The sequence below is a fragment of the Mus caroli genome, unplaced genomic scaffold, assembly GCF_978045245.1.
Source record: "Mus caroli unplaced genomic scaffold, Mus_caroli_1 scaffold_12, whole genome shotgun sequence".
Classification (NCBI taxonomy): domain Eukaryota; kingdom Metazoa; phylum Chordata; class Mammalia; order Rodentia; family Muridae; genus Mus; species Mus caroli.
In genome coordinates, this window is record NW_028227267.1 from 12280167 (window position 1) to 12302969 (window position 22803).

Sequence of the window (22803 nt, forward strand, 5' to 3'; positions counted from 1 at the left end):
TGTTCCCCACTGAGAAAAAAAAAATTAAAGCTTGAAATAGTATGAAAAGTGAAGCCAGCTGACAAAAGTCTGGAGAAGAAAGTGTCTGGTTTTGAATCAGGAAAAAGCCCACTCAGTTAGAGCCCCCCCCCCCCCCGGGTCAGCTTGGGTAAAGGAGACTTGGGTGCCTGGAGGAAGAAAAGGCCCAGGAGGTGTCTTCCTGCAGACTTCCAGGATAACAGAAAAGAAACGCCTGGATTCCAGTCAGCTTTGCTGAGTTCTTGGAGAGGACCTTCTTGCCTGCAAAGGAAAAGGTGAAACCTGAAGATACAGCTCCAAGTGACAATGGTTGCTCTGAGGCTATGATAGCTGATGAAGAATTATGTTCCTCTTAAAGGCAATAAGAAAGGAACGGAAGAAGAAAGAAGACTCAGATACTCACAAAAGACTACCACTTACTTTCCTCCTGCTTCGTTCTGAATATTGTCCAAAGATCAAGAGTGAATCCCCCGGCTTGTCAACTGGGAATGTATCAAGGAAATTGGGTGGGATGTGGTCTGAGCAGACAGCCCAGGACAGACCACCATGTAAAGAGAGGCAGCTTAACTAAAGGAAGTATGAGCTACAGGATATTGCATGCCTTGCAGAGGGCAGAGGTGATGCAAGGAAGAAGGGCCTTGGTGGGCCAGGAGGCTCAATGAAGAATGAATAGATGAAGAGGAGGAGGAAGAGGTGAAGGAGGAGGTAGAAGAAGAAAAAGGAGTAGGAGTATGAGGGGGAGGGGAGAAGGAGGAGGAGGAGGGGAGGGGGAGAAGGAGAAGAAGAAGAAAGTGGAGAAGGATAAGAAAAAGAGGAAAGAGGAGGAGAAAAAGAAGAAGGAGGAGAAGGGGAGGAGGAGAGGCAGGGAAGAGGAGGAGGAAGAGGAGGAGAGGAAGAGGACAGAGGGGAGGAGGAAGAGGAGAAGAGGAGGAGGACAGAGGGGGAGGAGGAGGAGGAGGAGGAGGAGGACGAGGAGGAGGAGGAGGAGGAGGAGAAGGAGGAGGAAATGAGGCAGAGGAAAACCAAATGGTTAGTCTGTGATTCCCATGGAACTTGTGGAGGCCCAGTTACTTATTTCATTACAAATGTGAAACTTAAGTACAGCTTAACACTGGCTTCTGTATAAATATCATACAGTCTTTTGTTTTGTATATGATCGCTACCTACTTCAAGGCTCAGGAAACAGTATTGAAGAAGCTATGGAAAGAGTGAGTGTAAAAACCTGAAGAATGGAGAGGAATACTGTGAGAGGCTGGCCTCTGAACACACCATGGCTGTTACACACACACATTCACAGCAGCTGTGTTTACCAGTGCAAGCCCTTCACAATATCCAGAGAGTTAAACTTTCCATTGTGGAGGGGGAGGGATTCTCAATACCCCAACACCTCCCCTTGATGAATTGCTAAAGGCAACTGATAACTGCTAAAGGACAGAGAGCTACTTTTCTTTGAGAAAGGTAGCAATTGGCAGATTTCCCACACCCCTGTGTATGACCCAGCAGGCATGCACTTATACAGGCAGCACCAGTTGGACTTAGTGGGTTATTTTAAGAAACAACATGAAGTTGGGAAGGATGGAGGAGACTTGTTGAGGGAAGAGTGGTAGTCGAAGGGTATGGAAGACCAGTTGGGGGCAGGAGGTGATAGTGGTACGGCTAGAGGGCGTGTCTAAGGAATGACTATAACTGAGATATATTGTATACACGTTTGAAGGTTTTTTATTGTATGTTATCAGGATGTAGCTCAGTAGTGGGTGCTTTTAGTGCTAACTTAATATTTACAAAGTCCTGAGTTCAATCCCTAGTACTGTGGTAGACAATGAAGTTTTTTATACATTCTGTAGCTCCCCCATACCCCCAGGGTTTATTTGTTCGTTTGTTTGTTTGAAACATAGTTTCTGTGTCATCAAGCTATGCTTAAACTCACACAGATCCACCTGCTTCTGTCTCCTTGGTGATGGATTAATGGTGTACTCCACCATGATCTGTAAGCTGTAGGTTTTTGGAGGACTACTATATACTTAGATTTTTAAAGTTTTGATGTTGATGTGTTCATAAATACTTAGTAGTTTCTTTAATATCTTCCATGTGGTAACACAGCCAACTTCATAGGCATTCATACTACTAGTATCTCCTTTTTAAGGATGTTTGTAATAAAATTGTGAACAATAAAATATAAAAAAAAATGACTAGAGCCCATCATGAATAATTTACATAGTAGTTTATAAATACAAATGGAAATGTTAGGTATTACATCACCACTTTTCTTTGCATCCTCCATTCTTTCCCCTTGCTCTGTTACTCCTTTATATAAGCTCATAGAAGTAAGAAAGAGAAGGAAGGAAGGAGGGAGGGAGGGAGGGGAGGGGAGGGAGGGAGGGAGGGAGGGAGGGAAGCGTAGTGGGGAGGGAAAGAAAGAGGGAGAGAGGGATGGAGGGATGGATGGAGGAAGAGATGGAGGTAAATGGAAGGAGGGAAGGGAAAGGGGAAACCCAAATACACTGTCATAACAAAAGAATTATTCAGGGTCTCATGGTATCAACACTGTTCTCACAATAACATATTCATTTTGAAACCGTCTAAACATGCTTTCAAACATTGTTATACAAGTGTCTCATCATTTCCCTCTGATCTTTAAAGCCACCAAGAACTGCCAGATTTCCCTTACATTCTAACATACTGTTCAACCCAAAACATATCAACTCGGTGGAAGTGAAAACAAAAACCATCGCCCAAGTTCTGCAAGAGACCCAGTTTAAAGAAAGGGTAATTCAAAATCCCTGATACTTATTCAATCTTCAGAAATCATTTGAAAGGGTTGGAAGGATCAGGGGTTCAAGGCCTTTGAGAGACATTCCCTCAATTATGCCAAAGGAATAAAAAATACTTGCACCTTTGTGCCTATGTCACCCAGAACTAAAAGTGTCTCACTTAGATCCCCTGAGTGGCAGCTGTCACTCAGTTGATATCCGAATTCTCTATGGGACTTACAGGAGAGGGTGTCATCATGGTACCCTCTGGGTTTGTTATGATGTATATGAAGAGAACATCTACTTCATCCCTCACCAGTACTGTGAAAATGTCCCGGAGAACACATGGTGTGCCATATCTGAACAGGTTGCCTGATCCACATAGTCTTCTTAGATCGCATTCGCCTGTCCATACTTTACCAAAACAAAGCCTGACACAGAGTGTGTAGAACATAAGAAAAAGAACAGTACACAGAATTAAACCGGAGAGAGAAACAGAGAAAGTGGGCAGAATGACACAGGCACACATTTACAAAGCACCTGCCTTGCTCTTGGAACAGACACGAGTCAGATATGATTGACCAGAGCAGTGTTTCTCAACCTTTATAATTGCGACCCTTTAATTCAGTTCCTCATGACCCGAACCATAAAATTATTTCCACGGCTACATCTTAACTGTAATTTTGCTACCGTTATGAGTCTTAATGTAAATGTCTGATATGCAAGGTATCCTCTACAGGGGTTGTAACCCACAGGTTGAGAAAGAACCACTGACAACGTGCTTGACAAAGCTGAGGTGTTGAGTGCATTCTAAACACGTGATATGCGAAACATTAAAATTATGAAGCAGCAGAAACTCCAAGCTTACAGAAGCTTTTTAAGATCCTCCTGTTTAAAAAAGATTTTAAAAACGGTGATGTGTGGTACAGAAAACATTTTCAAATGAATGTGATGGCCGTGCTGCTAAAACCTGCATTCTAGAAGCTGAAATAAAAATGGTCACTATTTCTAAGCTCCCCTGGGATAACACCACCTCTCAGTCTCTCTCTTGCTGTCTCTCTGTCTCTGCCTGTCTCTGCCTGTCTCTCTCTCTCTCTGTCTCTCTATCTCTATCTCTCTCTCTCTCTCTCACACACACACACACACACATACACACACAGAGACACACAAATGCACTTACTTCACACTCTGGGGCTTTTAATTTTAGGAATGAGGATGTAGTTTGGGTTATTTGGGTTATTTTTATAAGGAGATGGGGTCTGTTATGTTCTTCCCACCTAATCCCTAGCCTCAAACCATCCTCCTGCCTCAGTTTCCTGAGTAGCTGAATCTACAGCACACACCACCACGTTTGGGCATTTCAGACAGACGAGAGTACTGTTCAACCTAGGGCTTTCTTTGCAAACATTTATTTTTATTTTTGTTTTGCTTTGCTTTCTAAGATAGGGTTGAGCTTCATAGTCCTGAATCTGGATCAGTCAGACCTTGACATTGCTGGTGAACATTGTTTTTCCCAATATGTATTTTGCCAATTTGTCCTATTGGCTATGCCCTTTGTCTTATAGAAGCTTTTCAGTTTCTTGTGGCCCATTTATAAATTTTTAATGTTAGAACCTGAGCTATTGGAATTCTGTTTATGATATTTATCCCCATTCCCATGAGATTGAGGCTCTTCCCTGCTTTCTCTTCAGTTAGATTCAGTGTATCTCGTTTTATGTTGAGTTCTTTAATCTACCTGGCCTTGAGTATTGTGCCAGGTGACAAATATGCATCTACTTTCATTTTTCTACATACTTACTGCAAGTTAGACGAGCATCATTTATTGAAGATGTTTCTTTTTGGATTGTATATTTTTGAATTTGTAGGAGATCAAATGTCCAAAAATCTAGTTTAATTTCTGAGTCTTCAATTCATTTTTTTTCTATTTTAAAACACTAATCTTACATTTCAAATGTTAGCCATTTTTCCGGTTTTCTGCCTAGAACCCCCTTAACTCATTCCCCTTCCAACTGCTTCTATGAGGGTGCTCCTCCATACAACCACACAGAACTCTCTTGCTACCCTGGCATTGCCCTAGACTGGGGCCTTGAGCCTTTAAAGGACCAAGGGCCTTTCCTCCCATTGATGTCCAACAAGGCTGTCATCTGGCACACATGTGCCTAGAGTCATGGGTCACTACATGTGTGATTGGAAGATTAGTCCCTGGGAGTTCTAGGGTATATGGTTGGTTGATATTATTGTTGTTCCTACGGTTGCAAACCCCTATAGCTCATTCAGTCCTTTCTCCAACTCTTCCACTGGGGACTCTATGCTCATTCCAAAGAGGGGTTGTAAAAATGTGCCTTGGTATTTGTCACTCTCAGGTGGAGCCTCTGAGGAGACAGCTATAGCAGGCTCCTGTCAGAAAGCACTTATTGGCATCTTCCATAGTGTGTGGGTTTGGTATCTGAATGTGGGATGGATCACCAGGTGGGGAAGGCTCAGGATGGCCTTTCACTTGCTTAGTTAGTCACCCCAAGGTATTTTCTATTGTTTGTGACTCTTGAGAATGGTGTCATTTCCCTAATTTCTTTCTCAGCCTGTTTATCATTTTTGAATAAAGGAAGGATACTGATTTCATTGAGTTAGTTTTATATCCAGCCAATTTGCTGAAGTTGTATATCAGGTTTAGAAATTCTCTGCTGGTCAGAGCTTCTAAACCACTGATTGGGTGCTGACCCTGTGATTGAATTATGGGAAGATACTACTAAGGATGCCAACAAGAGATTGCTGACAGGAGCCTGATATAGCTGTCTACTGAGAGGCTCTACCAGTGCCTGACCAACACAGCAGTAGATGCTCACAGCCATCCATTGGTCAGAATATGGGGATCCCCAGTGAAAGAGCTAGAGAAAGGACCTATGGAGTTGAAGGGTTTGCAGCCCCATAGGAGGAAAAACAATATGAACTAACCAGTAGCTCCAGAGATCCCTGAGACTAATCCACCAACCAAAGAAATCTCATGGTAGAACTCATGGCTCTAGCTAAATATGTAGTAGAGGAACGCCTGGTCGGTCATCACTGGGAGGAGATCCTTGGTCCTGGGAAGGTTCTTTGCCCCAGTAGAGGGGTATGCCAAGGCCAGGAAGAGGGAGTGCGTGGGTTGGGGATCAGGGGTTGGGGGTAGAAAAAAGGGGATCTTCAGAGGGGAAACTAGGAAAGGGTTTAACATTTGAAATGTAAGTAAAGAAAATATCAAAGAAAAAGGCATTTGTTAGGACTTTATAAGCTGATACCTAATTACAATCTTCATCATTTTTGAATGATGTCTTTGGGCAGACACAGGTGAATCATAAAGTAATAAAATGAACATTGAAGAAACTCCACAGAAACCTGCCCCCCAAAATTTTGGAATTTATTATCTCTACTTGCATTTACCAGTGACTGTATATTTGAAGGAAAGCAGAAGCATACACTGTTGTGTTTTCTGACAGCTTTTTATTCCCTTAGACTCTACTTTGACTTAATGAGAGCTATTACAGAAATACTGATGTATTTGCCATTAATGTGTTCAACACCGTCATCCACATTATTTTCACAGTAGCTAAATATTTCACAACAAGAATGCAGCATGGGTAAGTTTTCCAACATTAAGTTCCTATCCAGCGAGTTTGACACACTCTCCACACTGAATGTATGATGGACTTTGTAGTTCAGTCTGTCTGGGAAGAAACTATGGGGCCCAAGTCCCATGAAGAATGCAGAGATCCATCTGGGACTAATATCTGTGGAATTTCATGATCACCCCTGAATAATAAGTTTCTTAAAAGTGAAGAGTTGGAGATCACTGTATTAGTCATAAGAATAAATGCAATGAACTCAATTGTAACTCAAAGCTGACAGTCAATATGTACTATGTATAGCCTTATCAAAATATCAAATTAATTACAAGAACAAATAAACAACCAATATATAACAAAACTTTGAATGAAAACATGAAAAACCAAATAACTAAACTAATCAAAACTCAAATCAAAATCAAACCACAAAAATTGTGTAACACAAAATTTTTGTCTGCACGTTTTGTAGCACAGACTTACATCCTATGGCTGTTTGGCAACTAAATAGAAAAGCAGTTACTGGAGGTAGCAATCTTTGCAGGAGAAATTTAAGCAAGACTCTCCTTTTAGAGTGTGGGTCTGAAGGATATGGCCTCCCAAGTCAAAACAGAAAAGATGTTGTAGACTTGCGTCCCAGTTTATACAATTTGGTTGACTGATCTCCATGTAATTATTCATGATAACCCATCAGGAAAAGATAAATTTGCACTCAGAGTCTTCATGGATGCCCAGTAGCAGTTGATGAGCCCCAGCACTTCTCTGAGTCCTTTAAATGTGCACTCTTCCTGGGCCAGAGGCTAGATGAAATTAAGGCCTGTTCATACCAAAGAAACCAAAATAAAGGAAGAGCATACAGCCCATTACAGCCATGGTTATTAGGGATGAGAGGCAATAGTGGTGTATTTTAGGTGCACTCTCAGTGCTCCTCCTCCAGCACTTCTCTTTGAGGGAGATCGTGGTCTGTGCCATGTTCCGGTGTCTGTTGGAGTATTTCACACTTAGGGAAGGAAGAAACAAAGGCCTGGTAAGCATTTGTCAATTCAGCTGTCCCTCCCAGAACAGCTGTATTCAGCTGGACAAAACAACATGACATATCAGCTGAGATCATTCCGTGCATCCCAATTGTCATAGAGCACCTGAGCTTGAAATTATTTCTCACCATTTAAAAACTGCTAGAAACTGAACTGTCAACTACACATTATACTGGAGTTTTAAAAAACACCACATTTCCCCAGTTGTGCATATTTATTATATTGAGTAATAACATTGTAGCAATGTCTGAATGTGAGTTCAAGAGAGATGTGTGCAACCTTGAAAACCATGTGGATCCTTATGGGGTGGGAGCATGCCCTGAACTGAAGTGAAGGCTATGATTTTTTCTCCAGTGCAGGAACCTCACAGGGTTCCTCTTGTCAATCCCTCTATCTGCAAATAACCATAGAAACCATACAACACAAAACCCATGGGTACTTCATAGATCCTAGAACCTGCAAAAGTTTGCTAAATAAATATATTCACAAGGCTAGGTAATGAACCTTAAAAGTGATGGTCATGAAGAAACAGAACAACACCCCTGTACATCTATGATTATTGTAGGGCACACACTCAAACACACATAATATTTGTGTTTTGCAATACAAGCATATTGTATTACTGTGACCTATTTAGTTTCCCGGTTAATACTAATATAAAAATCTCCCAGGATACTTTGGAGGCCTAAAAGAAGCAAATCTTGAATGGGAAAGGTACTTACTGGGCATAGCATATAGGCAGCTCATTCAGTGATATGCTTTCCACTCCTAAACTGGTCTGGGATTCAGGGTACTAGTCCTATTATCCAATCTGACTCAGTAAGTTCCTAAGGCTGTGTAGAATAGGTTTGTTTCCCAGCCTAGGGTCACATGTTGGTGGTGGACCAGCCTCTTGTTCTTGTTCACTGTTTCAGACTTGTCCCAAAGTAAAAAGTTTCTTCCAATAGGATCTCCCTTTTCCATCACCTGACTGAATTGGTGTCCAATGGTATGAGCCCAGAGTAATATGAACTATCTATAACTAGGATCCAAACGAACCATTTTCTCCCTAGAATGTGATTGTGTCAGGTCTATTTTGAGTAAGATATGGCTGACTAGTTAAAGGACATATGCTTGCATGGATTATCTCACACTGAGTTCATGGAAGGGCTACAGCACACAGTATCTTTCTGTTCTTCAGCAGATGGACATCAGGATAGCTTCTCCTTCAGGGCTGCTCTGAGGACCACTACAACCCTGAGCACCCTAGACTCTGTGGATATCTCCTCCCTGTTCTGGAAGCACTGGGTCAAAGAGGACTTCTTTCCCACTTTATGAACATGGCTTCCAACAAACATACTCAATTTTATACTACCAGAACTGTCTCAAGGTCCTCATTTCTCCCAAACTCCACTGAGGCTGATTTTAACTCTGAGAAAATGATTTTGAAGAAAAGTCATGCTGAATGCTACACAGATAAGATAGCGTGAGGACTTTAGATTATCTAGACCCTCAATGGGCTCCTGAAACAGGCCTGGTTTTGCTCCACAGCTATGGGAATTCTGCTGGATGCAAGTTCAGCTCCAAGCAACTCAATCTCTCAATGAGTAAAATCCAAGAGAAACTACAAGGCAAAGCTTTACTGAGCAGAGATAGCAGGAAATGTAATGGTGGCAAGAAATGAGGAAAACAACCTGGAATGCTTAGAAGACACATTGAGCCACCTGACCTTCAGGTGGTCCTTCACAATTCACCAAGAGCAGAAAAGGGACATAAACACATAGATTTTATACAGCAACCTCCTCCTTCCCTCCATATACCATATCTCTTTTATTTGCTCTAAAGATTTCAATTAGAATCAAAAGTTTTGTCTCTAGTCAGTTAAATTCTGACCCTAAAATAATTTTTGTGTTCTTTTTTATTTGGGAGTTAGGTGAGCATGCAGAATAATTGGACTGCTGTATTTGATATTTCATAGGTGCAAACTAAAACCTCAGAGTGCATTTCTCATTAAATTTGGTCTCTAGAGACACACACAGCTGCATTTATGCACAATCACACATGAACTCACAAACACATACACACATATTTGTATATACAAGAACCCATATCACAAACACAAGATTACCTAGTATTACACAAACACACAACTTTAGTATAAACAAGCTCAGCCCCAGGTGGTCCAAACACACACAGACAAACACACACACCACACACAAGACACACAAACATACACACCACACAATACACACACAGGGACACACAAACACAAATCAATGAAAATGTTACTCTCTCCCAGCACATTTCCTGTTGCATGAACACCTTCTAGGACCTCTGATGTGTATATGTATAAGGTTCTTAGAGTCAGGCAGTCTTTGCCGCCACCCTCATCTGTAATTAACTCCTCTTCAGAAAGTTTTTTATCCAGATACTTGCTGGTCCTACAAGGAAGTTACAAGCTCTGCACAGATAACCTGGACAACCCAGTACCAAATTCCCAAGAAAGAGATTCCTAAGAAAAGCCTCCAGCAAGCCCCATGTTGACTCTCTGTGTAGGTATTGCTTCACTATACCTACACAGGATCCTTGGTAGCATCAGAGGAAGACAGTGACTTTTGGTCACTACCCAGGAACTTTTGAACCTATTACAGTTCATGTGATCTTAAATCTTCCTCAATATCAGTCAGAAAAAAGCTGATGAAATGACATGCTGTGACATTTCTTAAATGCAGTGCTGTGCCAATTATGAGGGAGAATCTATCCTGAAACAAAGCCATGCCCACGATATAGTTAGCAAAAACCATGTTAGCTGAGGGATGAGCTGTAGGATTCTGTGCATGTTCATGGTGGAGCCAATAAGACAAACCGATATCTCCCAGGGAGATAACTCTATGCAGGGAAAGTAAGGAAATCTAAAACTTATTTTTAAATTAGCTGTATTGATTATCAGTTTGTTGAAATAAATAAGAGAGGGAATGCCTCCTGATAGTGGACAAGAGATGCCAAGACTACTGGACAGAACAAAACAGGAAATGTCACGTTTATTGAGAGTCCAAGGCTCAAAGAAGTAATATAGAGAATGAGTGGACAATCCAGATGTCATTGAAGGGCCTCCCAACACACGGAGAGAGACACAAATCAGGAAAACCATGTATACACAAAAAGAAACACACAGACACACAGTCACAGACACAGACACACACACAAGCACACACAGACTTATTCACATAAAATCATAATTGAGCAGAAAACAATGAGGTATCTATTGTGCCAAACTTGCAGTTTCCTGAACCAGGCTACCTCTACAGAGAGGCCTGTAGATGATCACATAAACAAACACTTGGAGGAGACATAGGTGAGTGCCTGGAGAAGTTGGTGGACTGTTACATTGGATTGTCTATGTTTATGGTTATACATGAGGGCAATCGGCCTCTAATATATATTTTCCTACCTGCTGCTCCTTGGCACTTGGGACACAGATGTTCTTGCTGGACTCCTCACAGAACCTCTTTTCTTCCCCACAGGACACTTGTGTTCCAGCCTGCTCCACCAGCAGCTTTCTGTTCTCATTCAGTAATATCCTTACTTTTACATTGAGTTGAGTGCACTCACGAAAGAGGTGTTGCTCCTTGATGCTGATCCACAAAGCAAAATTGGATGATTCCCAGCCAGATTCCATTTGCTTACCCCTCCTCCAAGTCCCATGATCCCTGCAAGAGCCCTGATCCCCAGACAGCCCCAGAAGAGTCCACACTATACATAGCAGCACCAAACAGAGGCAAGTGAAATCAAGATACCAGTCATATTCCACAGGACTCAACAAACTTCTGAAAACCCTGACACCAAGAGTGCTCCCTATACATCACAGAAGAGGAAATGTTCCTCATGGTTGATTATAGGTCTGTGGTACCAAAAAAACCTTCAGCAGGTAGAGGGCTTACCCCTCTGAGAGAGTTGAGAAGACCCAACAGGTGTACACTCTTTCCATTTTTGTCAGGAATCCTACATCTTTTAATCTGCGGTCAGAATACTAGAGGTTCAGGGTTCCTGGATATTCCAGCACGGTGGAAAAGTTTTCTATGTAGAGGATCTTGAATTTGGAAGAATAAAGATTGGAGGGTCTTGGACACTCTTCACACTTAGGACAACTGAGTCCAAGAGGTACAAATCCAAGACCCTAGCCTCGGGCAGGGTTCCTGGATAAAAAACACATAGCATGGATCCAGAGCCCTTGCTTTTGTTCAAAGTCCTAAAAGGACAGAAGCATTCCCTGCCTAGTTGTGGAGGTCTCAGTTGTGGAATTGACTCACCTGTGAGAATAGTTATCCTCGATCAGTTCCTCGGAGTAGTCCATGGAACCCTTTATGGACTTGGTCATTTTCTCCATATCCACCATTGTCTTCTCATGTTGTGATTTAATGATGTTGAATTCAGTGTTCATCCTGTGTTAGGGCATGGCCCAAGAAGCAAATAATCTGCTGAATTAAGGATTCAATAATCATGTGCAAACAGGCTACCCAAACCAAGTGCATGCCACATCCTGGCTCATTCAAACTGGGTTCACTTGATGCTAATTAAACTTACTATCCTGAGCAGAGCACAGCAGAGCCAGGGGACCAAATGGAGGTAGCTGACCTTCAAGAGCTTCCAGGGCAAGCATGAAGGAATAGACTACTTCTATAACAATTTTCCACTACAATATGCCACAGGCATGGGCCCAGAAGATATCTGTAATGGCTTTCCTCTTATTTTTAAGGCAGGGATTCTCATTCCTTTGTTTGGTTCCTGTTGTTATGGGAATTCCCAGAGGGCACCACTAGTATTTACAGGACAAAGGCTTTATCATACCTCCTCCCCCAGGGGATTCTTGTGTGACAGCAAGGAAACACCAGGAGCAAACTTCCCTGGTGATCACTTTGGGCCTCTATGGACTCAACACTATCAGGACCTGCAAACTGTGCATCACACAAGTCCTCAGACCCCATCAAAGGTCCCAGAGCCCCAGTCCTGAACAAAACACACACAACTACATTCACACACACAGACACAATTAGAATGCCAAATAAATCCAGGGAGGTGCCATCTCTCAGAATATAATGAACAATATCAGAGTAAAGCCATGATAGCCTGCAGGCATTGCATTCACACAATGAGAGGCAGCAAGTGTGAGCAGGTCCTTTCAGCTCTTTACAACAAGAATCAGTTGGAAGCACCCCAAGGTCAAGTACAAAAGAAGATGATAATAAACACACAGCACCTTGTTTATCCAACAATGAAACACCTGTCAGGGTTACTTAATGGAATGATGGGAGATGACACACTCCATTCATGGAAGGAAATTGGGTTAACAGATGGCACAATACAGTCAACAGGGTACTGGGCATAATTACTACCTGTAGTTCAAATCGTCACACTTGTAAAGTTCCAGGACTCCACACATTTCCTCCATGTCATTGCTGATCTTCCTCATATACAATTTCAGTTCTTCTACTTCATTTATATTTGATGTCTGATTAGTGATGTTGGAATTTTCAGATGAAGCAGACCCTGGAGAATGAAAAACAAAAATGAATTTGCATACTTGATGGCCCAGGGGCAGGGGAGACCATTCTGAGTCCCAAGGAGAAGATTGAGGGAGAGAAAAGGTAAAGACAGGGTGAATCCCTAAAAGAGCAGAAAAGCTCTCTTCCAGCTGGTTTGCCAAGCTATGTTCTTCTTCCTAACCATCAGTATCAGACATATGCCACACTCCCTATTCCAGGCCCCCTTGCCCTGAAATCTATAAGATGCCTCAGAAATAAAGATACAGGGAACATTGTCAGGTCATATCAGATGTGATGCAGGGAAATCCTGAAGTTCATCGTGCTTAGCACTATTAAGCCCTAATTAATTGTGTGTCTTCAAATCCAAAGTGTCTGAGACCTCACCACATGACATGACCAGGGGAGCATCCTTCTCTGTTCTTTTCTACAGAGACTCATGTAACCTACAGTAATCTGGAAGATGAAGTGCTTCAACTCCCTTCCATGAAAGGAATAACACACTGTTATTCTCATAGTGCCCACTCCTGGCATTCTTTGTCACTCACAATGAAATTAAATAGCTCCCAGAAAAGTAGCTGCAGGTTTGTCAATTCCTGGCTCTGTCAAACGAATCATCAGAAATTCTTGACTCTTTGTCTGACATTGACAAAGTCCAAGGCTTCAGCTTGTAAGACCTACTCCTGGAAGGCCCAGCTCAAGCCTAAATCTACCAGGAAGTTCCCCAACTCTGCCTAGGACTCACTGTGCCTTCTCCAGAATGATTTCCTTCTTCCTTTTTTAAGAGAGAGGATTTCCTCTTCCTTCTGTGTTGGTCTGGTCTCTCCTTCATCGCCATTCTCTTTCTGACATAGCCTGAACAGCCAGGAAAACATCCTGTTGCTGAACCCAGAGCAAACGAAGGGATGACTCACAGGCAGTTGCTGTTACCACAACACAGAGATGACATCACAGAAGATTCTAGTTCTCTCCTAGATACAAGAGATTGTCCAAGGAAGGCATTGCTGATGATGTCACTAGGAACTGCCATGAGCTACCTGCTAACTCGTTCTCCCCAACCTGGTCCTTTTCTGCGGTGCCTTTCCTGGAGCCCCTCATGGACCCATGGGATACCCTTTGGCAACATCTCCTTCCAAAGCTAGAGAATTCAAAGTGCTTCATTAGAAGTCATGTGCTTTTGATGGGGAATGTTGGTTAGGACTCTGACATGCTTAAGAGATTTTTGTTAGCACCCAAACCTCTAGGGACTGTGGATGTCGTAGATTTTTCACAAAAATAAGTATACCACCTGAGTCAATTCCTGTGACATACACTCCAATTTCCCAAGGTTTTACTGTCTCACAGAGGCAAATGTCATTCTCCTATATATTTAATTGTATAAAACCTGGATAATATTTTCAAACTGTGCATTCCTTGATAGTGGGCATTCTTTCCATATATATCCATGTGTTTCACAAAATCTCTGGTTTACAATCCTATCTTTTACAAGGAAAACTCCCTTTTCTTTGAAACATAGGGGATCATCTACAGGGCAGGAATAAATAGTAAACTTGCTGTCCCATCTTCAAAACATTATCTTGCACATGCTCCTGTTCTCATATACAACCAGACAATTTAAGTGGGCATTAGAGAGCAAAGGTCATCCTGGACTGTACATTACTACATTGTAGCCTCATAGCCATTACTTCTCCTGAATTGTGACATTGAGCAATGAGGAGGTTGCAGGTTGTACCATGATACTGTTCTCACAGCAAATATCAGACTCATGAGGTAGGGCAGGGAGTGCAATGGCCTGAGTTGTGATGAAACCTCAATTTTAATTGTCTGTAAGTTCAGGATGCTGTCCCTTTGGCATTATCATCTCTGGATTCTGTGTTCCGATGCTGGGTTTGCTGAATCTGTGCTGTAATGCCCCCTAACCTCAGAGATATAAGAGTGAAAAATCATGTATGTCTTCTTTGGGAAACCATCTGAATTTCACTGCCATCTTGAGCCAAACAATATCAATATGCAGAGTTCAGAAATCAAGGGGAGATAGATGATGCCTTCAAAATACAGGTCTTTTTCTTCCAATTAGTGCTCATATTTTTTCCAATGTGATTTTTCCTTTTCTCTTTCACTAAGGGTGGCTTGTGTGTTTGCTGGCCTAAAGGGTCCTGGATCCACCTACAAGGCGCTTACCCTATACAGACTCAGTTTTACCAAGAAAAGGATTGTTGCAGAATCAGGCCCTGGCAGCCAGAAGGTCAGCTACACTGTCTTAGGTCCAGCTGAACTGGTATAGGAGTGAAGACCTGAGCTATCTGGGAAAAGGAAGCAGCATGCAGTGTCACACAGCTCTCTCTGATGCAACTGCTAGAACTGGAATAGGGATGTTTGTTTGTTTGTTTATTATAAATACATACAAAAATTAGCCAGAGTTGGGACATGCCTGTAATTCCAGCACTCAGAAGGGTTTTTAAAAAATTGTTGTTGTTAATATTCCTGTTGTTTCTATTGTTTTTGTTTTGATCTCTTCCAGCTATTTGCACCCAGAAAATTAAGTCCATGCTCTCTACAGTTCTATTATTCACGTTAATCAGTGATTTTATTGTTAGCAAACACTCGTCAGATGATCTCATTACTCACTTTCAAATAAGGAAAACAGTCATACAGACATTAGTTCACTTGTATGGTCTCACATAACCAACTCATCATGACTGTAGAGTGGCATCCTAATCTTTGGAATACCCCAGCTCCTATTTTTGAGATGACAGGCCTCTGTGGAAGACTCCATTAGCTGGCTGAATGCCTGGAATGGCTGCAGCCTGAATGCCAAGACTGCCCCTCCAGTATCTCTGAAGCCTGAGGCAGATTTCAGCCAACAACACAGGAACACTTGGCCACAGCTGGTTCAGGACTCTATTTTGGATGAGCCCTGAGACCTGGATGATCAGAGGTCTCTAGAATTCTGGTAAAGGTGAGCAGAAACACTTAGACTTGAGGAGAATAATGGATCTTTTGGATGCAAGTTTTTTTTTTAATTTATCTTTGCTATGTACATAGTTCATGTCAAAAACAAAGGCACCCTACTTTACAACACCTAGTCTCTCTGGGTGTTAAAGTGATTGCCTGTGTATACACACTAGAGTTACTAGAACAATACATTTTGTCCCATTTTGTTAAATAATTAAATATTTTTGTATTAATATCTTTTCATTTATTCACTTTACACTCTGCTTACTGCCCGGTGACACCCATTATCTTTCCCCATTTTCTGGGACTTCCTGCCGTTCTCTCTGTGAGGGAGTGAAATTAAGTTAATTAGCTTAATTTGGATACATATTAGCTTTATTTAGTGTTATTCTGGCTAAGTCTTGAGCCTAAAGAAGATATTTCCTAGCATAGTAAGTTACTTGGTTTTCTTGGGTGCTAGCTTTGGGATATAGTCCAGTGTTAGTGAATATAGGCATAATTTAAATTTTAGCCCAAAAAGTATTTGGGGAATGGGGTGTCGTGCTGCACACCTGTATTCACAACAACTAGGTGAGGAAGGAGGACCCAGATTGTGGAGCCAGAATCAGGTATATATTGAGACTCTGCATCCAGAGACAAGAGAAGAAAAGAATGGGGGCTTGGATATAGATCTGGGACTGAGCATATTCCAGTGCAAGGCTTGCCCTAGCATCACTAAAGTAAATAAGTAAGGAGAATCAAAGCGTTTTGCTGTTGGGAATGAGCAGGTAGGAAGATATGTAGCAAAGCAGTCCTTAATCATGGGTGGGAGTGGGTAGCAGATAGGTAGTTACAATTCTAGCTCAGTTTAAAAATGTGGGAGTATTTACAAAATACTTTAAGTGGAGGGAGGCTTGACTATACTTCATTGCCTAAAATTGGTTTTTATTTTCAAATGGTTCTATACCTGTTGGCATTAGCTTTCGACAGTATACTAGTTAATAGTCCAGAATTAATGGACACTTAGAAAGGGAAGTGTTTCAAAGCAAAAAGGCCACAATACAAGTTAGAGGTTGTACAGTTCCACTTTCTGCCTGGATGGTGAGAGGCTTTGTCCATGTGGGCTAGGACCACAGTAAGTTCCTGTAATCGACAGCTCTGTTGTTCACGGAATATTTTGTTATCTGGCTAAGAACTAAGAAAATTGACACAGGGCAAACTTTTTAATGTTAAGTTCTGACTATGGAATACATAGTGATTGCGGAATCAGTTCCATATTGCTGTCAGGGCATCCTTCCAGTCTGTGCTGGTTCCATCTGTAGTCCTTTGGATCTGGACTGATCAGGAACATGAGCCCTGGACCATGGCTTCTCAAGTACATACTCATGGTTTTCAGGGTATGACACGTAACTCATAAGTTCTATCAAGATTGAAGGTAAAACCGTAGAACATGGAATTAGACACTTAAAGAGACTCAAGTAGGTAAGTAGTAATAGAGTGTTCATGAAGTTTTAGTCAGCTTTGACTTATCTCTCTTGTACTTTGTGGAGGGGGTAGGGCACCTTATTAAGTAGAAAACTGACTAGGGGGTCAGCTTTACTCCTTTCTGTTTAACCCTGACTGTAGCATCTATAGACTGTATAGCCAAGGCACTTTGTTGCTTTTGTTTGTTTGTTTGTTTGAAACAAGATCTTGCTGTGTAGCCCTTGCAGGCCTGTTACAATGTAGCCCAGACTGGCTTCCAGCTCTTGGCAGCACTCATACCTTAAACTCCAACATGCAAGCTTTCAACAAGATTAGTGATATGTTCTACATGGAAGTTTCATTGTATAGCCCAGGCTGGCCTCACATTTCAGAGGCCCGCTGGTCTCTGCCTCTGGAATTCTGTATCCAAAGGTGTGCACTACAATGGCTCACCAATGAAGATCTCAAAGTAACAGTAATAAAAAGGAGTTTGTGAGCAGCAGGGGAGAAATTATTTGAAAATCTAAAACACTAAAGAAAGTCAAGGAACTTTTTATAAACCAAATGAGACGATATGCCATGTATTTGAATTTGTAGTAGCCATTTTGAGAAATAGAGTTTGATGCAGGAGACCTGCCTTAAATTCCAAGTCAGATTGGGCCTGAGGTGTGCTACGGGACTACCTCAAAACAAAGAAACAAACTGAACAAAGAAAAGGCAAGTGCTTGTCACTTACATCAGATAACCATTTTGAACGCTTTTAACTAGGAGAAGCAGTTAGTAGGTGAGATACTATTTTAAATTGGGGATTCCTTGAAAGGTTCTCAGAAGCAATGGTCTTCCACCAGGGTTTTCCCCTGAGCTGACATTAGTGGGAAATGAGGCAGCTTTCCTTTCTTTGCCTACACAGTATTTTCACCCTTCCTGGGTTTCCTCTACATCTGCATGCTGTAGAGTTGCAGTCATTTACTTAGCAGGAACTGGCTTAGACTGGCTTTGCTTTTCAAAGTTACAAGCTTTAGGAGCTGGCTACTGAATTCTGTGTTGACCAGAGCAGGCTGCAAGGCTAGGATTTTATAAGTAAAGGACACCTGCACTTTGAGGAATTAATTGCCTGGCTCCTGGATGTGAAGCTGTGCAATGTGTCTTTAAGCAATCAGCATCCTTTCAAAGACTAAGAAATGGAACCCGTCTTCTTCACCAAATAGGCATGGGCCTTACACCACTTCAGTCACCCTTGACTGGATTCTGGGAAATGTTGCTATAGAAAACCTGAAAGTTTAATGTGCAGGTTGAAATACAGGATAGATGCCAAAGTGACCTTTAGCTATATAGAGTGTGGGGAAGAGAACATTAGAATCATACTCACATTTTAGTCCCAGCTTGTGCCCTTTGTCTTCTTTACATTAAAAGGAAAAGTCTGAACTGTGTTAGGCCCTTTACTAGGGATCTTTCTCTTGACTTGTCTGTGACCAAATAGTCAGACTAATAGAAAGATCACTAAAAGGGCAAGGGCGTTATTTTGTTTTTGGCCGTGATGGGCCTTCTATACTCTAGGCACTGATCTGGATTATGGGCCAAGGCTATTTAATGCTATTGTTTCTTAGAGAGGTCTCAGCAGTGTGTTCTTGTAAGTACAGAATTTCTTATTATAGGGCCAGAAGGACTTTTGAAGTCCATTTCACCCCACGTTTTCCTTCGCTAAAGGGAATAACTGAAGCACAAGAGAGGCTGATTCTGTGTTTCAGAAACATGGCCGCGCTCTCATGCTGAAATGACTGAAACGGATCTCACATTTTCAGTGTAGTTAAAATCTCTTAGAGCTGGCAGCAGATCATTGCTGGGCTTAAGGTTGTAGCTGAAACCTGAAAGAATCAAAACCCCAAATCTTAGTTTCCAGGAATTTTCAAGGTCAAGGCTAAGTGACAAACTAGGGGAGGAACCTGAAGGGCAAGGGCTAAAAGGATTGTTCTCCTTAGGAGAGCCTTCCCCCCTCACGCCCCCCCCCCCCCAGTAGGTAGGGACTTCACAATTGGGAAATCACTAACAGCAGTGTGAAGTTTTCTAAGGTGGGCAGCAGGAAGCCTGTCCTTTTCTTACCCTCTCCCTCAGCCCCTCTTCCCCCACTTGTGTAGGATTTTGAGGTTGAATGTGCATTCTGCACAGCTGCTGGGAGGTAGCTCTTCCCTGTGGCTGTGCTTAAGCATCTGGCCAGGGAAGACTGGGAGCTGAGGCTCCAGCCTGTGGATTCTCTTTCCTCAGACTTTAGTCCTGACCAGGGAGTGGCATTCTCTCCTGTGGATGTGTGTATATATATTCTTTGCTTTATACTTTGTACACGTAGTTGAGTGCATTCTTCCAGGCATTCTGGATGGGCTCTTTGCCAAGACATTTATTTCAGCGTATTGTCATCTTGGGCTGTGTGTCCTCTCTCGTTTTTGCATCCTCTCCATGCCCTTCTCAGCTTCCTGTTAGTCAAAGGGAATCGCTCTTTCTGAACCAAAAGCTCTCAGAGTTGAGCTGAAACTCCCGGAAATTGCTCTTCTCTTCTGATTGCGCTGGATGGTGGTGTGCCCAAAACTAAACAGCACTGTAGAGGTGGCCTAAAGGACCCGAAGCCCCTTGCACAGGTAGGGAGGTAAGATCCTAGCAATGGTGCTGAGATCCGTGAGACCCAGTTCTTCTCCCGGGCAGAGGGAACGTTTACTTAGCTGGAATTGTACCTCATGGTCCGAGTATGTGGAGGGATTCGGGGTCCAGAGGTGCACCCCAGAACACAGGAGATAGCTCCGTGTCCCCCTTTCCCTCAGGAGCCTTCTCCTCACTCCTGCCACCTAGAACAAGGGGAGGAGGATCTCCACTGCTGACCTGCTGCAGCATGCGCCTGCCTATCTCTGCTCTCCATTCCCTCTGAGCACTCCAGACCCTAGGAGGAGTAAGAGGGAGGTAGTTCTAGGCTTATCTCGACTTCCATCCTCTCATTCAGGGTCTGGTCATATCCTGGGTCAGCAACACCAGAACATCCCAAGGCTGGGTGCCCAGGCGTGAAGCACGCAGAGGACCCAAAAGGTCTTGGCAGGAACAGCTTGTGATCCAGGGTCCCAGGTCCAGGGAGCTACTTGGAGGGGATCAGGGAAGATGGTGCTAGCTAGGCACAGGGCTCAGACTTTCTAGCAGAGGCCAGCAGCTGACCACAGCCCCTAGGGGCGCTGCTGTATCCCTGCAGGAATCAGAGAGGATGCCTGGGCTGGCAGCCAGCACCACCCTCAGTGCTTTGCAGGAAAGGGAGCTGTTGCTGGGGCCAGCAGGTTTATCCCACTGCTGCAGGACCCAGAGAGGATTCTTCCAACAGTGAATTGGATCAGGAGGAGCCCCAGAAGCTGATCCCTAAAGTGTCCACCTCTGGACTGATGGGGACCAAGGTAAGGCTCGGCTGGGGCTTGCAAGAAGGCTGTGGGCAGAGGGAATTCTCTGGGAGATCCCTGGAAGTGGTGTCTGGAGGAGGGGCGCAGGGGCACAGCCTTTATGGGGCCTGGCCTAGTGCAGGGGGCTGCAAGGTGCTGTAGGGATTCCTGAGGTGGGTTTAAGAGACAGCTAGGGTGTGTTCTGGAACACTTGTCTAGCCTTCAGAGCATGTCTTGGAGCAAGGTTAAAGCCAGGTGGCAAGTTCCCACCTAGGAAACTTAAAGGGAGTTTGGTTGTTCACCCATGTGCTGCATGCTATGGAAGCCCTGCTGGCAGCTGTATAAGAGCGAAAAATCATGTATGTCTTCTTTGGGAAAACATCTGAATTTCACTACCTTCTTGAGCCACACAATATCAATATGCAGAGCTCAAAAATCAAGGGGAGATGGGTGATGGCTTCAAAGTTGAAGGCTTTTTCTTCCAATTATGGCTCATATTTTTTCAAATATGATTTTTCCTTTTCTCTTTCACTAAGGGTGGCATTATATTTCCTGGCTTAAAGGGTCCTGGATCCACCAACAAGGCTCTTACTCTATACAGGCTCAGTTTTACCAGGAAAAGGATTATTGCAGAATTATGCCATGGCAGCCAGAAGGTCAGCTACACTATCTTAGGTCCAGCTGACCTGGAATAGGACTGAAGACCTAAGCTATCTGGGGAAAGGAAGCAGCATGCAGTATCTATCCCACATCTCTCTCTGATACAACTGCTAGAACTGGAATAGGGATGTTTGTTTGTTTGTTTTGTTTATCATAAATACAAACAAGAGTTAACCAGAGTTGGTACATGCCTGTAATCCCAGTATTCAGAAAGTTCTTTTAAAAAATACTTGTTAGTATTCCTGTTGTTTCCATTGGTTTTGTTTTGAACTCTCCCAGCTATTTACACTGGACCCAGAAAATTAAGCCCATGCTCTGTACAGTCCTATCATTCATGTTAATCAGTGATTTTATTCTTAGCAACCTCAGATGATCTCATTACTAACTTTCAAATAAGGAAAACAGTCATACAGACATTAGTTAACTTGTATGGACTCACATAACCAACTCATCATGACTGTAGAGTGGCATCCCAATCTTTGGAATACCCAAACTTCTATTTTTGAGATGACAGGCCTCTGTGGAAGACTCCATTAGCTTGCAGAGCACCTGGAATGGCTGCCGCCTGAGGCCTAGGCTTCCCCTCCAGTGTCTCTGAAGCTTGAGGCAGAGGTCAGCCAACAACATGGGAACACTTGGCCACAGCTGGTTCAGGACTGTATTTTGGATGAGCCCTGAGACCTGGATGAACAGAGGTCTCCAGAGTTCTGGTAAAGGTGAGCAAAAAAACTTAGACTTGAGGAGAATAATGGATCTTTGGGATTGGCTAGTATTCCTGCTTTTTTCTATTGGTTTTGTTTTGAACTCTCCCAGCTATATGCACTGGACCCAGAAAATTAAGCCCATGCTCTGGACAGTCCTATCATTCATTTATTTATTGTAATCAACATAGTAATCAATAGTAAACTAAGTATATTGGTTTATGGTTTTATTCCATTCTAGACTAAAATAAACAATTTTGACTGATTAACAATTGCTAGTGATTGTGTGAGCAGAGGAACACATCAGAAGATATTTAACTGAGAAACAGTAAGGAGTTACCCCTTTTTCTTCATCCATACATTGTAATATATAAAGGCAGAGTTATTTTGAAAACAAGCCCCCCCCCAAAAAAAATTCCACGTGCACATCTTCAGAAAAGGATTAAAGTATAAACCTAATCAGAAATATGACATCTGGTCCCTACTCTTAGATCAATCTGCTGACAAGTCTTTGAAGGAGATTCAACATGAGCCTAGTGAATCAGAGTTTGTGCATATTCAAGAAGTCATTTTAAAAGATTTCAAAGTAAAAGTAAAGTGCTTAAGAAAGCATGGAAATATTGTTTCCTGCAGGAAGAAATCCTACCTCACTTCTCTAAGGAAAAAGCAAGATTAAAGGTAATTCTAATTTTTAAAACAGTATATGTCATTTGAGTGCAGAGA

The 22803-nt window shown here is 42.6% G+C and overlaps 1 pseudogene; it reads right to left on the reverse strand.

Annotated features, from left to right (window-relative positions):
• Positions 1-6862: 6862 nt before the first annotated feature.
• On the reverse strand, positions 6863-13792 carry LOC147001640 (uncharacterized; annotated as a pseudogene).
• Positions 13793-22803: the final 9011 nt, after the last annotated feature.